General features: G+C 35.1%; 1 long non-coding RNA gene across 2 annotated transcripts in view; it reads right to left on the reverse strand.

Annotated features, from left to right (window-relative positions):
- Positions 1 to 6031: 6031 nt before the first annotated feature.
- Positions 6032 to 14146, reverse strand: part of LOC112643182 (uncharacterized) — a 36739-nt gene continuing 28624 nt past the window's right edge. For both annotated transcript variants that reach the window (XR_003125686.3, XR_003125685.3), the window contains 2 exons: positions 12221 to 12457; positions 6032 to 6627 (listed from right to left, as the gene is read on the reverse strand). This is a non-coding gene — a long non-coding RNA (uncharacterized LOC112643182). The remainder of the gene's footprint in view (positions 6628 to 12220; positions 12458 to 14146) is intronic.

The raw sequence follows: 14146 nt of genomic DNA on the forward strand, positions 1-14146 counted from the left end.
CCTTATGCGACCCTGCTAAGATTCTTATGGTGATGACCTCTATGACTAATGTGAGTGCTATCCCCAACAACCCTTCCAGTGAATCTGGATGTGAATCACAGCACGGTCGCAATTTTTACCTGGATCTCTTGCCTTTCAAAAATCGAAAATACTAGAGGTTAGGAGGAGATAGTGGGTTGGGAGGTATCCATCTATTCCCAGGAAGCCTTATGCCAGGGTTAGAGTTCAATGGGAAAGTAGGAAACAATTGTAGCTTTTCAATCTTTTAGATACTAGCACAGTGGATACCATGGTCCCTAAAACCTTTGGAACCAAAGTGAGGGGAAAAGAGATTATGTTCTCTGATTTAGAGAATGGCCACCAGGATCCTTGCCCAAGCCTGATTATGGATGGATCCCTTAGAGTCTATCATTGTTATGCCCCCCCCCCCCCCCACTTCTGACTGTATAGATCACTCTTACCTACTTTTGTGTCCAAGCCCTGTCAGGAAATGCTGCAGTTAGGGTCATTTTAGTGGGGCATGGGGAATGCCATGAACCTATCCTAATACCTGCACCTAATGCTGTTTTTGGATTTTGTTTTTGTTTTTTAAATTATTGGCTGCCTATGGGAGAAAAAGAAATAATTGCTCTTATTGTTTAGCTAAAGGAAACCAAAGTCTTCCATGAGACTCTTTCTCTATTCAATAGTCTTATTTTGCCTGTATGGAAAACTTCAGGTACGTGGAGTCTTACCATTGATAATAGATGGCTCAACACTGTGGATCAGCAATTGGTGCCTGCAGTACTTGACATTGTGACAGATACAGGTTATTGCTCAAGCTAAGGGAACTTGGTAACTGACATCACCCGACCCTTTTAAGCATCCCTCTCCAGTAGGATGATCAAAATCAGTATACTTTCATGTGGAGCGGGTTTCAATACAGTTAATTCTACTTTTAATTCCTTCCATCCTCTTTGACCCCTTTCTGAAGATTCAGAGACATGGGAGTCTAGAATGGCTATTAAACAAGAAATGGAAGATAATAACCTCCTTCTTTTAATCCCCAAGTACACAGCATAGATTTTTGTCTACAAAGATCTTCAAGATAATGACCATCAATTTGAAGTTTCTAGTTCAACATTTTCCTTTAAAAATGTTTTTCAGAATGCTTTTGAAAATGCTTTGCTCTGGGTAGCCACATGGAAAGGACACAAAATAAACACTTTTGTTAAGCCACAATGAAATAGAAGCCAAAAAGTTTGGATTCAACATCCTATGATTTGGACAAATAGGTGCTACTCTTGGTCATGTTAAGAGATGGATTGTTCACATTACAATTGATTAAGAAAAGTTTCTGCTGCTGATAGAACTTGAGCATCTTCCAACGTTTGAGTCCAGATATGAGAAAGGAAAAGAGTGGGAATCCAATCTCTCTTCTCTCTGCCCCACAGAGTAGCCTGTGTGACTTTCACCTTGCCAAATTCATTGGTATGCCTACACCAGGTAGTTGCCATCACAATGAATTAGCCAAATGCTGGCTATAACCCCCACCACATGATCCTGCAGAAAAACATTAAATTGCTATGCTACTGAATACTGCAAATGGACCTTTTGTACACATGGACCTTTCTAGTACCTTGAGTACTCCAACCTTATTTCTTTGAATGTAATGGATTGCTGCAACTGCACTCTGCCACTACAGATCTCTTTTTGTTTATTCCACTCAGAGTTCATCAAAATTCTCAGATGTGAAGATTCGTGTTTTTTGATGATTTGAGGAAGTATGAAGCCATTATTTCTTTGAATTCTCTTGTCTGCCCCTTCTTCTCCTTTCCTTCTGATACTCTCACTACACATATTATTGGAGAGCCACTTATCTTGAGTCTCTGTTTATATTTTCTTTATTCCTCTTCTCTTTATTCTTTGGATTGTATAATGTTTATCTATACATGTTCAAATTTACCCACTCTTTTTTCCTGCAAGCTCAGATCTACTGTTGAGCCCAACTAGTGCATTGGTCCTTTCAATTACTCTATTTTCAAATCAGAATTTCCATTTTGTTCTTTTAAAAAAATAATTTCTCCCTTTATTGTTATTCCTATTTTATGTGACATTATCATCATCCCTTAATTTACCTTTTAAAAAATATGGTTTTCCTTAGTTCTTTGAGCATATTAATAATGGCCAATTTGAAGTCTCTGTTTAATTTGACATCTGTTTGCTTTCATAGGTAGTTTGTATTGCTTGCTTTTTTCCCTATATACATGTCATACATCACTGTTTTTTTTTTTTACATGCCTCAAGTTTTTGTTGGAAATTGGCATTTTCAATATATATCACAGCTAATCTGGGTCCTGATAGCCCCCAGGACTCTGACACCACAGGAACAAAATGCCTACCACAGAGGTCGAATGGTTTTTTAAAGTGTTTTTACCATTTTTACCAGTTTCCCTGGGGAGTGGATCCATAGAATTTCTCAGGCTGTCATGCTAGAATTGGAACCCTCCTAACATTTCCTTCAGATCCAAATCGAATCAGTCTTATTCCTCTATTACATTTCAAAACTTGCTCAGATGAAGGTCAATAATGATATTCAAGTTGCAAAATCAAATTGTCAATCAATTTTTTATTTTCATTTTATTTTGTCAGCAGCATTTGAAGAATTGGGTTATTCTCTTCTGTGGAAAAATAAAAACAAACAATAAAATAAAATAAACTTCATAATTGATTTACAGAACACCATGTTACCCTTCCTAACTCACTGGCCACTCTTTTTCTTCCTCCTCCTCCTCTTCTCCCTCTTCTTTTTTCTTCTCCTTCTCCTCCTCCTTCTATTTTTGTCTTTCCATTTTCCTGACTTCTAAATATTGGAAGGCCTGATCACTCCTTGGTTCCTAAGCTCACTTCCTTGGCAAACTATCATACTAATGAAAACAGTTATATCATTTCAATAAATAACTTTCCCCTGAATTACAGACTTGCTTATCAAATTGCTTAATAAGAAATCTCAACTTAACTGTCCATCATTCAGAATTAGCATGTCCTATGCTGGACTACTGATTTTCCCATACTCATGACCTCATCTAACATTAACTACTTCCCAAAGACCCCATCTCCAAATATCATCACATTGGGGATTAGGGCTTCAAGATATGGATTGGAAAGGAACACAGACATGCAGTCCATAACAGATACCTTTATCTTCTATTCACCTTTTCCTTCTATTCACCTTTCCCTTGATTTTTCCTCTACATCTTAATAATCTTGCTTTTTATTGAACTTACTTCTGCCTCATGGCCTTTCATAGTTCTTGATCCATCTGTCTAGAAATATATTCTTCCACAGTCCACTCCCTCAAGTCCTTGAATGTTTGGCACATCCTAGGAAATAATTCCCTAACTCTACCATCAAAAATTACAACACCCTCTTTTTCCTATCTGATGTATTTTCTTTCACAGCATGAATCACCCAGTAATATTCTATAAATTTATAAATTTTTAGTGTTGCCTATCTCTCATGAGAATTCGAATTCTATTAGAGCATAGATTTAATTTTTTTTTTAATTTTTATTTATTTATGATAGTCACAGAGAGAGAGAGGCAGAGATATAGGCAGAGGGAGAAGCAGGCTCCATGCACCAGGAACCCGACGTGGGATTCGATCCCGGGTCTCCAGGATTGCGCCCTGGGCCAAAGGCAGGCGCCAAACCGCTGCGCCACCCAGGGATCCCCTAATTTTTAAAAATGTATTGTTATATCTCAAAACTTCTACAGTCATATATGACACACAGTTAAAAACATGTACTTTTAAATTGAATCAAATTACAATGCACTAATTTGGACTGCCTTGAGAAATATATAATTGAAATTATTAAAATTATAATGAAATATCAGTACACAATTTGTTTAATATCTGTTTTTCTATTATTAGATTGTGAACTCTGTGGATTAGTGACTTTTGTGAATTATTTAGTACTGAGATTTTTAGCAGTCTGAACAGTGTCTTCTTCATCACTGGAGCTCATTGAATACTGTTGAATGTCTACCTATCTATCAATTATCTATCTCTCTATTAATCTATCTCACATAAGGATAGCTTGTTTCCAATAGCACTCCTATTTGTGGATTCACCACTTTGTACTGTAGAACTCTTCTTTAAATTATCATGAATTATTCTCTATTATTTCTGTGGTATCTCTGTTAATGCAATAGAAAATCTAACAAACTAAATTACGTACGGTAGGAAGAGCTCTTCCTTTTAAAATTAAAAGATAACATTTTAGAGCAATTCTAAATCTTATAGAGGAAGTTTCATTTTTAAAAAAATTAACCACCTTAATAAAGTTAGTTTGTCAAAATAAATGCCACCTGCAGCATTTTGTGTTGCTTTCATTGAAATGATTCATTTGTGGGCAAATCAGTTGCTGTATAATGTTTTCCATAAAGTCTAGCACAGCTGGTTTTTAATTTGTCTATAAAGCAAAAATTCCCTTTGGAGTAAGTGTTTTCATTTGGATACTTAGATTTGTCATGTTTACAAACAGTATTTTCCTTACTTTATGGGCAAAGAAAAGTATAATAAGAGAGTCAATGTGCACACACACAAATACACATTAAGTAACTTCTAATTAGCTTGCTTCTATTCTAAGTAAATAGATAATGTTAAAAAATAAACTAATGGCCAGAGTACTTCCAATGAAAGAAAGCATGTGTTTATTTGGCTAACCTATGTTTAAATTATGAACACAGCCATCCAAATAAACACATTTGCATAGCACTTTAGAAGACATTTCTACCTACTTAATGCAAACTTGGTGAGAACATCATTACAAGAAATACTATTGTCATTTTATAAATGAACCCCAACATGAACTGACTTTTTCATTAATGCCAGGGTCAAGAATAAGGCCCTGGTCCTTTCTGTTCTAGTTCAATGCTTTTTCTCTTCCATATAGTCATCTACATCTATTTTCAGTAAGTCATGTTTCATTGAGATGAATAAGCGTTTATACTTGGCCTGTCAGACTTCCTTAAAACCCAAGCTGCTTTAAAGCAGATAAAGGTGCCCAAGGAATGAAATGAAGATAATTACATTCAAATATTAAGAAGCCATGATTCGGGCAGCCCAGATGGCTCAGCGGTTTAGCGCCACCTTCAGTCCAGGGCCTGATCCTGGAGACTCAGGATCTAGTCCCACATCAGGCTCCCTGCATGGAGTCTGCTTCTGCCTCTGCCTGTGTCTTTGCCTTTCTCTCTTTCTGTGTGTGTCTCTCATGAATAAATAGATAAAATCTTTTAAAAAAAAGAAGGCATGATTCTCCTATCATTATCATGTCTAATGAAATTTACTTATACTCAAAAGCTCACGGTGTTATACTGGAACAACTGAGGTAAAGGGAAGGCATGCTACTTTGAGGGTAGAGTATTGCTTTTCAACAATAGGGCACAGCCCTGTTTCACCAAAGAGTAACTGAAGTGTAACATCTTTAGTGTCACAACCATATTTTAAGATTTAGCTTTTTAATTTTTTATACCTCATTTATTATTCACAAATACATTTTAATAATTAGGATAAACAATGTCACACAGGCAATCTCTATATTCCGCAAAGCTATGTTTGTATCTGTTGTTTCATCATGGGTGTTGATACCTGTTTAACAGCGATCTATGTTTTAAGAAACACTACAGGTGACACTGATGCCAGCTAGCTCATAAGAATTGCTGATTTATGGTGTAGAGTAATAACTTAGAAGACCTCCCATTGGGCAGCACGGATGGCTCAGCAGTTTAGCGTCGCCTTAAGCCCAGGGCCTGATCCTGGAGACCCGGGATCGAGTCCCACGTCGGGCTCCCTGCATGGAGCCTGCTTCTGCCTCTGCCTGTGTCTCTACCTCTCTGTGTCTCTCTCTCTACTCTCTGTGTCTCGGATGAATAAATAAGTAACATCTTTTTTTTTTTTTTTTTTTAAAGAAAAGCTCCCATAATACATTGGCTCAAAGAAAATAAACACTTGTTTTTCCTTCAAGATTTTATTTATTTATTTGGCAGAGAGAGACAGAGAGAGCACAAGCAGGGGTAGTGGCAGAGGAAGGGGAGAAGCAGGCTCCTCATTGAGCAGGTAGCCCAACGTGGGGCTCGATCCTAGGATCCTGAGGTCATGACCTGAACCAAAGGCAGGCAATCAACCAACTGAGCCACCCAGATGTCCCTATCCTTAATTAAGTGTCCAGGAGTAGGAGGTGTGTGTATCACTCTATATGTCATAATTATAGGTGACTCTGTCTGAGGGACCCAGTTGCTGTCATTCTAAGGGTGTTGGAGGCTGGCTCACTGATATTTACATATATTTCAGCCCACGGAAGTGGGAAAAGAAGCCCATGGAACTTTTAGTGAAGGTACTGCTTATATCTTCAACGATGAACCCCAAGATCTCGGTGAATTTACTATTTGAAGTTTATTTCTTATTCACATGAAGTCCTAAACAGTTGTTTCCGCCCAGTGGATGGATCTCTTCTAAGGGGTTCTTCCAGGATCCAGACCCATTTCTTGTGATTTCACTATTGTCAACAAGAGAATTCCAGTCTTGTCATGCTCATCGTCTCCTAGCTGGTGCAGGGGTAAAAACCATGAAGTAGCAGTTTGGGAGCTATTAAGGAAACAGTGGAAATGGCACAGATCATTTACAGAACATTCTATTCTCTAAATGTAGCACATGGAACACTTGACTGAAAGGGGGGTGGGAAGCATAATCTAACTGTACACTGAGAAGAAAAGGAAATATGTTCATTGAACAGCTCCAAAGTTTATGCCAACTGGAACATAGTTCTTTCTTTAAAGTTATAATAGAGGAATTTCATCTTTCATTCCCTCTCATTTCTCAATGACCTAAAATGTTAATGATATACCAACTTGAGCAGGATCCAGGAAAAGATATGTCTTCTCTATAACTATATGCTCAGATTAAATTTGGCAGGTACTATTTTAAGAGGAAGAAGAAAATAATTAATACTGGTGAAAATGTAACAGTTTCTGCCACAACTTTCCACACATAAAGTCTGCAAATATATTTGTTTAATTAAAGTTGAATATGGATTGTGGGGACAGCATTAACATAGATTTAATTTTCATTTAGCAAAATTTCTGAAGAAATGAAGTGATAATGTAAATGTATTTGTTTTTCTCTTCTCTCTGGTGTCAGGTATTTTATCTCTCAATTTTAACGCTATGCTAAAGGACTTCATGGAGTCTTACTTTGTAGTCAATGAGCTATTATTCATTTAGTAAAAGTCTTCTGATTTAGTGGTTTAGAATTTCAAAGATACCATTTACTAAAACATCACGTAGATTTAATTAAGTGCTTAGCTTTTATTGGAAATATGGCAGGTGTCTGTCTAAATAAATTTCTATATAATTAATTAGTAGCTGTCTCTGTGTAATATTTAAGAATTGGCATGGCACTTGGTTAAGAATTCACTCTTCGTTAGATGAATAGTTTGCTTTCAAAGGAAATTACATCTATAGAACAAAATCCTCACGTTAACTGGAATTAAACTATTGTGTGTCAGAAACACTGCTAAATATTTTCACATATGGTAGCTAATTTAATGACGCCATTGGTAGTAAGGCCATTTCTATAAGAAAGGATTGAATAAAGGAGAAGATAAAGAGGAGGTAGGATAAGATGAGATTCTAAAGAAGAAGAGGGGGGAACAGAACCAGAAGAAAGACAGGCTTTTAAGTTGGCTTCACTGCAAATGAGAATTCTTGACATAAATCAAAGAGCTGAGAATAGTGTTACATTAAATGCACAGCAAACTCAAATAGATCCTCCATTATACCTAGTAATTCTACTTTGTTTTTCTGATTAGCTCTTGGAAGCTTGTTTCCCCAACTTCAACAACGGTATTACACATATCTCCTAATATGCCCAGATTTCTAATTCTGTCTTGCCCCCTTTACTTCTGCTTCCAGCTTAAATCCTCAGTTCATACTTTATGATATTAAATTAGATGGAGAGGAACCTTTTCATCTTTCCCATATGTGACTGAAACCATATTCTTCCATGGATAAAGTATGTCTTCCAGAAAATGCCAATTCTTCTTTGATCCCTTTTTCACATATCATGGAGGTCTTTCTTTTTACTTTAGCATACAATTAATCTAAAAATTTATATTAAAGGAAAAATTCTTAATTTCACAAAAGTCTTCAGCATCTGCACCACTGCCACATACTCATACTCACATGTGGTTGGCACTTGCTCCCTGCCCCCGTCACATTTCATCTCACACCAATATGGTTTCCCCCTTCTCCATTCCTTTGAGATTATCATTTACAGTTACTATTTTGTAAAGATTTTATTTAGTTGTTTGTTTATTTATTTATTTGAGAGAGAGTGAGGGCTAGAGAGATTACAGAGGGAGCTTGCTGCTAAGCAGGGAGCCCCATGCAGGGGCTGAGATCATGACCTGAGCCTAAGGCAGATGTTAGGTAGGTGCCAGGCAGATGCCCCTCATTTCCAGTTATTGGTGACTTCCATGGTGCCATATCGAAAGGTACATACTTTTTTATCTCTTAGCTTTACTCAATACTTCAGAGAGTTTCTCCCTGATTCTCCCTTTGTCAAATGAACTATTGTTTTGATTTCTTGAGAAGATGCACCCTTGGATTTCTTTGTTTCTTTTTCTCTAGACTATTTTTTCTAGACTTGTTCTTTCTATGTAATTCCTACATATGGTGCTTTGAATAACCTTTCTCTTCTTCCTTGGATTCCAAATGAATTGAAAAATAAAAGAAGTGAGTTCAGTAATTAGGAGCAAAATGTAGTATTTGTGAATGATGAAATAGTCATTTAAGATGGTGGCTTATATTTTGGCTAGTAGTCTTCCTAATAACAGACCCCTAATACAGACAGAGCCTCTCAGTCAATAACAGTGGAGAACTATTCTATGTCTTCTCTCACAGGGATTGAGTCTTCACCACATTGCTGAGAATAACAGAGTGCATGCTTTTTGTAGAAGTTGGCTCCCAAGAAAAAGGGGAGAGGAAAAAATAGAGACCTATGCCTGAGTAGGATCATGATCCTAAAATGAATATATGCCAGTGTGAGAGGTTGAATGAAGAGAGACCAGAAGTGCTGTTTCCTTTTAGTGGAAGGAAATTATTGTAAATGTTATCAATGGCTATAGGCGTTCCCAGTAATTCTTAGGAATTCTAGAGTTTGTATAAAGAAATACAAGTCACAGACATTATGTGACAAGTATGTGACAATTCCATAATGCAGATGAGATAGGCATCTGATCAGAAAGGCCTTCCTAGGCTACCAATAGAAAATAGCACCTGAACTTACACATTACTTGCTTTCTGCTTACACCCCTTATAGGCTGACACAAATAATTATTCTTTTATAGTTTGTCTAAAGTATAAAGAAAAGTCCTTGACTATAAGATCTTTTTTTGGTTCAAGTTGTATTCCCAACAGTAACCAGAATGTGGTAGGCATTATTGAGTGAATGAATAAGTGAGACAAAAGTAACACAAATATACAAAAGTGTCATATCAGTATTATATGTAGAAATAAGTGAAGGTGACTAAAAGTCTTATAGTTGTTCATTGATGGAAGAGATTATTGCTCTCTAGATTGATCAAAGAAGGCTTCAAGGAGATAAAATTGTGCTATGTAGGATGAGTGAGGAGAAAAATATGACTAAAAGCAAAGTTCAAAAAAAATCACAAGACATTTTTTGGGCCTGTGAAATTTATTAGAGTTACATTACATGAACTTCTTCTACTCACTGCTGTTATATAAAGAAACATGATGAAATATATGAAAGGCATAAAATCACACATTTTATTCTTCATTTTGTTTTTCTATTTCAATTATTGTTACTGTATTTAATATTTAACTCTATAACTTCTGTGTTCTAGAGAAGAATATGTAGTGCATGTGTACACATGCAAGTGTGCATATCATGTTGTGTATATAAATACACCTATAAATAAACAATATTCTAGGACTATACAATTTATTGAAAACATATAAACCATATTATAAAGTATATTTTCCCCTTAATCTTATTTCTAAAAATTACAAATGACTTTCTGCCTAGTTTATATATTCTCTTTTTATTACTTTAAAATTCTTTTAGCATAGTAAGTTGTTTTAAATCTTCTGTGTTTAGAAGCATCTTGTAAGCAAAAATGACAGTAATCACATGCTATTTTATTTTCCCTCCTTCTATTAATAGCAGTATAAAGTAATATAGCCTGAGAACTAATATATATGAATGGTCTATGCTTATTAACTCTAAAATGATTTGCAAAAGAAAATGTGAAATTGGGAAAGTATTCTTTTCCTGCAAGAGTAAAATTTCAAGAAAATGGAACAATCAAGAATAGCTTAGATAAGATTCCTGCTGTTTCTCTCCAGGAGATTCAATAATCTTCTGATTCTTTTCCTATAATATTGCACAAAATTGCTCATGTTAGGCAACTAGCAGGTATCAAAAGAATACAATTATGATGAGATGACTTTCTCTGATCTATAGACTAAGTCTGATTTTTAATTTTGCATTTTATCCCTATTTATTAGAACATGCAAATATTACCTCTTGGATTGAATAGCTCAACTCATGAATGAAAATTATCATTGTTTTGAGTTAACCTACACATTTTTGAGCTTTTAACTATAAACTTAAGGCCTGAACTGTATTTTTTTTTCCTAATACAGAAGCTATCCAAAAGTCCCAGAAAGGTCAATTTCATTGCTCTTCTCTATGATAGATACTTTATAAAGAACTGAGGGCAGTTATCACCATTATATTTCACCTAAGAATACTTTTTTAAAAATCCACACCATTTTTGGATCTCTGAAGACTTTGCACCAGATAAGTGGCAAGATCTAACCTAGAGGCCATTAGACAAAGCATATTTTATCATTGCCCACTGTGTAATCTTAGGCAAGAAGAATGTTTTGTAATTCTCATCTTTAAAAAATTCTGTCTATATTTCTACTGGTCCTAAGGCATGCATGATGATTTAGAAAATATTGTTTATGGGGATTTCTATAATAAAAGGAACATATACTTTCTCTACTACATTTAGAATTATTAAGCATGCCATTTTTTTTAGGTGAAGATGAAAATCGCTGTTGTAAATTTTATTTTCAGTAAGTAATTGAGGAAAGAAGAGCTGCAAAGCCGATACATATTCAGAAGTGATAATAATATATTATTATTATATATTTGATCAGAAATTTATTTTAGTAAATTTCATATAATTTCAATTTGATATTTTGTACTCTAATTTTTTCCTCTAAGATATTTGCCTACATAATTATTCTTCTCAGAAGTATTAACTAACATCAGATAGGCATAGAAATAAGCAATTAATTATTTAAATCTCATATTAATTTTCCTATTTAAAAAATATTTTTTATTTTCATTCATTGAGGTGATGTTTATTAATACAACAAATGTATACCAAGGCCTTAGGAGGTGCCAAGTTTAGTTTGATTTTCAAAGAGCTTAAATTATATTAGGAACCTTTATCCAGCAAATGATAATGCATTTCAATGTCCAAGAAAACAATGATATGACACTTAATTTCTATTATATTAACACCTCTTGCATTTTCTTTGTTGTTTTATAAATATTTATTGACTGTCAACCATAAGAAGGGCATTCTCCTATGTAATGCAGATAAATTGGCAAGCAAAAATGTAAAAATTTCATTCCTTTTTAAATTTATTTTCTAATGCTAGCTAACCCTCAAAGCAGAGCTCCATATACATGAGTGACCCAGCTTAGATGACAGAGCAGAAATACTCTGCTGATTCAGAGTATAGAGAGTTGCTGATTAAACCTTTAAGATTTTGGGTGGTTTGTCATAGAACAATAAATAATTGATATAGGTGAGGATACAATAAGCATAATATACAAATGAATAATAATATATCAGAAGAGTTATTCTCAAATACTTTATATTCAGTGTTTTTGTACAGTCATAAATAATTACAGATCACAAAAAACTTTTGTCCATTGATGACATCTATTGGTATCTACCATGTAAGGTATTAGAATAGACTTTTAGAATATGTATTTGTTTAAAAGTAGCAATAAATAACTTATTATAGATTAACAACATATTTTAATGGAAAAAAACCTATAATTTCAAACACAAAATATAAAAATAATGAGAGTGACATTTTCACATTTTTGCAAATTTAACTACTTTTTTACATACCTGACTGATTAAATAATAACTGGATTTATATATCTGGTTCTTCACTCAATCTACTGTGATATGTAGTTTTCCTTGAAGAAAATGAAGAAAAGTTTGCCTCATGAAGTCATGTAGTTGGAAGAGAGGGGCATTTTAACAACCTTTTCAGGTGATTGTGGATATATTTCTTCGATATGACACCAACACTCCTTAATTATGTTTCTTAGAGCTTGCTTGCTTGCAGTGAGGAATCTGAAACTGTATCAAATGAATTCTCATTTTACTCTTACATTAAAATCCACTTGTAGTTCTTGTACTTTGAACGGATTTTTCAAATATGCATGATTTTGTAATTTCATGTCCTGACCATTAAGAAAATACAGATTATCTCTGTTGAGCAGGGAGCCTGATGTGGGGCTGGATCCCAGGACCTCAAGATCATGACCTGAGCCAAAAGCCGACACTTAACTGACTGAGCCACCCAGGTGCCCAAGAAGAGCCATTAAGTACTAAGACACTGATACAAGTTTTCCAAAATTCTAATTTTTGTTTAAAATTTCAATCATATTGGGGCACGTAGGTGGCTCAGTTAAGCATCAGACTTTTGGCTCAGGTCATGATCTCAGGGTTTGGCTCAGGTCATGATCTCAGGGTTTCAGATGGATTCCTGCTTTAGGCTCCATGCTCAGTGCAGAGTCGGCTTGAGATTGCTTCCCTTTCCTTCTCTCTCAACTCTGCCCCTCCCTCCACTTGTGTATGCACTCTCTACTAAAATGAATAAATAAAATCTCTAAATAATTCTTGAATTGTATTGTTGATAATGTATTGTTAGTGCCTAAAATTAGGCTTTTTGATTATTAGTGTATGATATTACACTTCTACTGTCAAGCCAACTGTTTCAAAGACATTCATCTCAAATAAACATATTGCCAGCCATATAATAGGCAATAGCAAAACAACTGGTGAGGAATCATGGTGTTCCATCATGAAGTTCCCTTTTTATAAAGTCTTGGGTAACTAGATAACTGACTGCTTGAGTGACCCCACTTTTCTCTTTTCACACCATTCCCATTCTTATGGTTTCAGTTTGCCAATAAAAAGTGAACCCATGATGGCAGCCCACGTGGCTCAGCGGTATAGGGCCGCCTTCAGCCCAGGGCATGCTCCTGGAGACCCAGGATCGATTCCCACGCTGGGCTCCTTGCATGGAGCCTGCTTCTCCCTCTGCCTGTGTCTGTGGCTCTCTCTCTCTCTCTGTGTCTCTCATGAATAAATAAATAAAATTTTTAAAAAAGTGAACCCTTGAGATCCTAGGTACCTCAGAAATATCTGAAAATATTCAAGTCTGAATAAGTATAGTTTATAAGTCACTTGTTCTTTCCAGTAAAAATATTCATTAAAAAGTATCTAGTTCAGTCAGCTTGCATCACAAATAATTGCTAAAGTGCTTTTGGTTTAATAAACTTTATACAGTAGAAGAGTTTTAAGGACATTTCCCAATTCATACAGAATATATAAAATGATGTGCATTTTAGGATTCAGATACAGTAAAATTAATTATTGCTATTGTTTTGTCAAGAGCATTCTTAAGTGCAAGTAGCTTTCAAAAAATTATAGGTACATAGTGGTGAACAATACAGTGACTACTATACTAGTACATGTGGCCTGCTAGTCCACAAATACAGTGAAGTGTCATCCCTTGATTTGATGGCTCTTGCATCATTAATGCAAATGATGACATGGTGAAAAAGGTAAATAATAATATCATATTACTATAAAAATAATTTGGCATTACAGATGACCTATAAAGTTTTCAAGGACTTCCTGAGTGCTGTAGACCACATTTAAAAAATTTTTATAAGATAAACATGTGGAAGCAAATTAGTGTCATGGGGCATTAGGAGTATTGGAAAGGGGAATGATTTGTGATTTTGAATAGAGTGACTT

The sequence above is a fragment of the Canis lupus genome, chromosome 38 (assembly GCF_003254725.2).
Source record: "Canis lupus dingo isolate Sandy chromosome 38, ASM325472v2, whole genome shotgun sequence".
Taxonomy (NCBI): domain Eukaryota; kingdom Metazoa; phylum Chordata; class Mammalia; order Carnivora; family Canidae; genus Canis; species Canis lupus.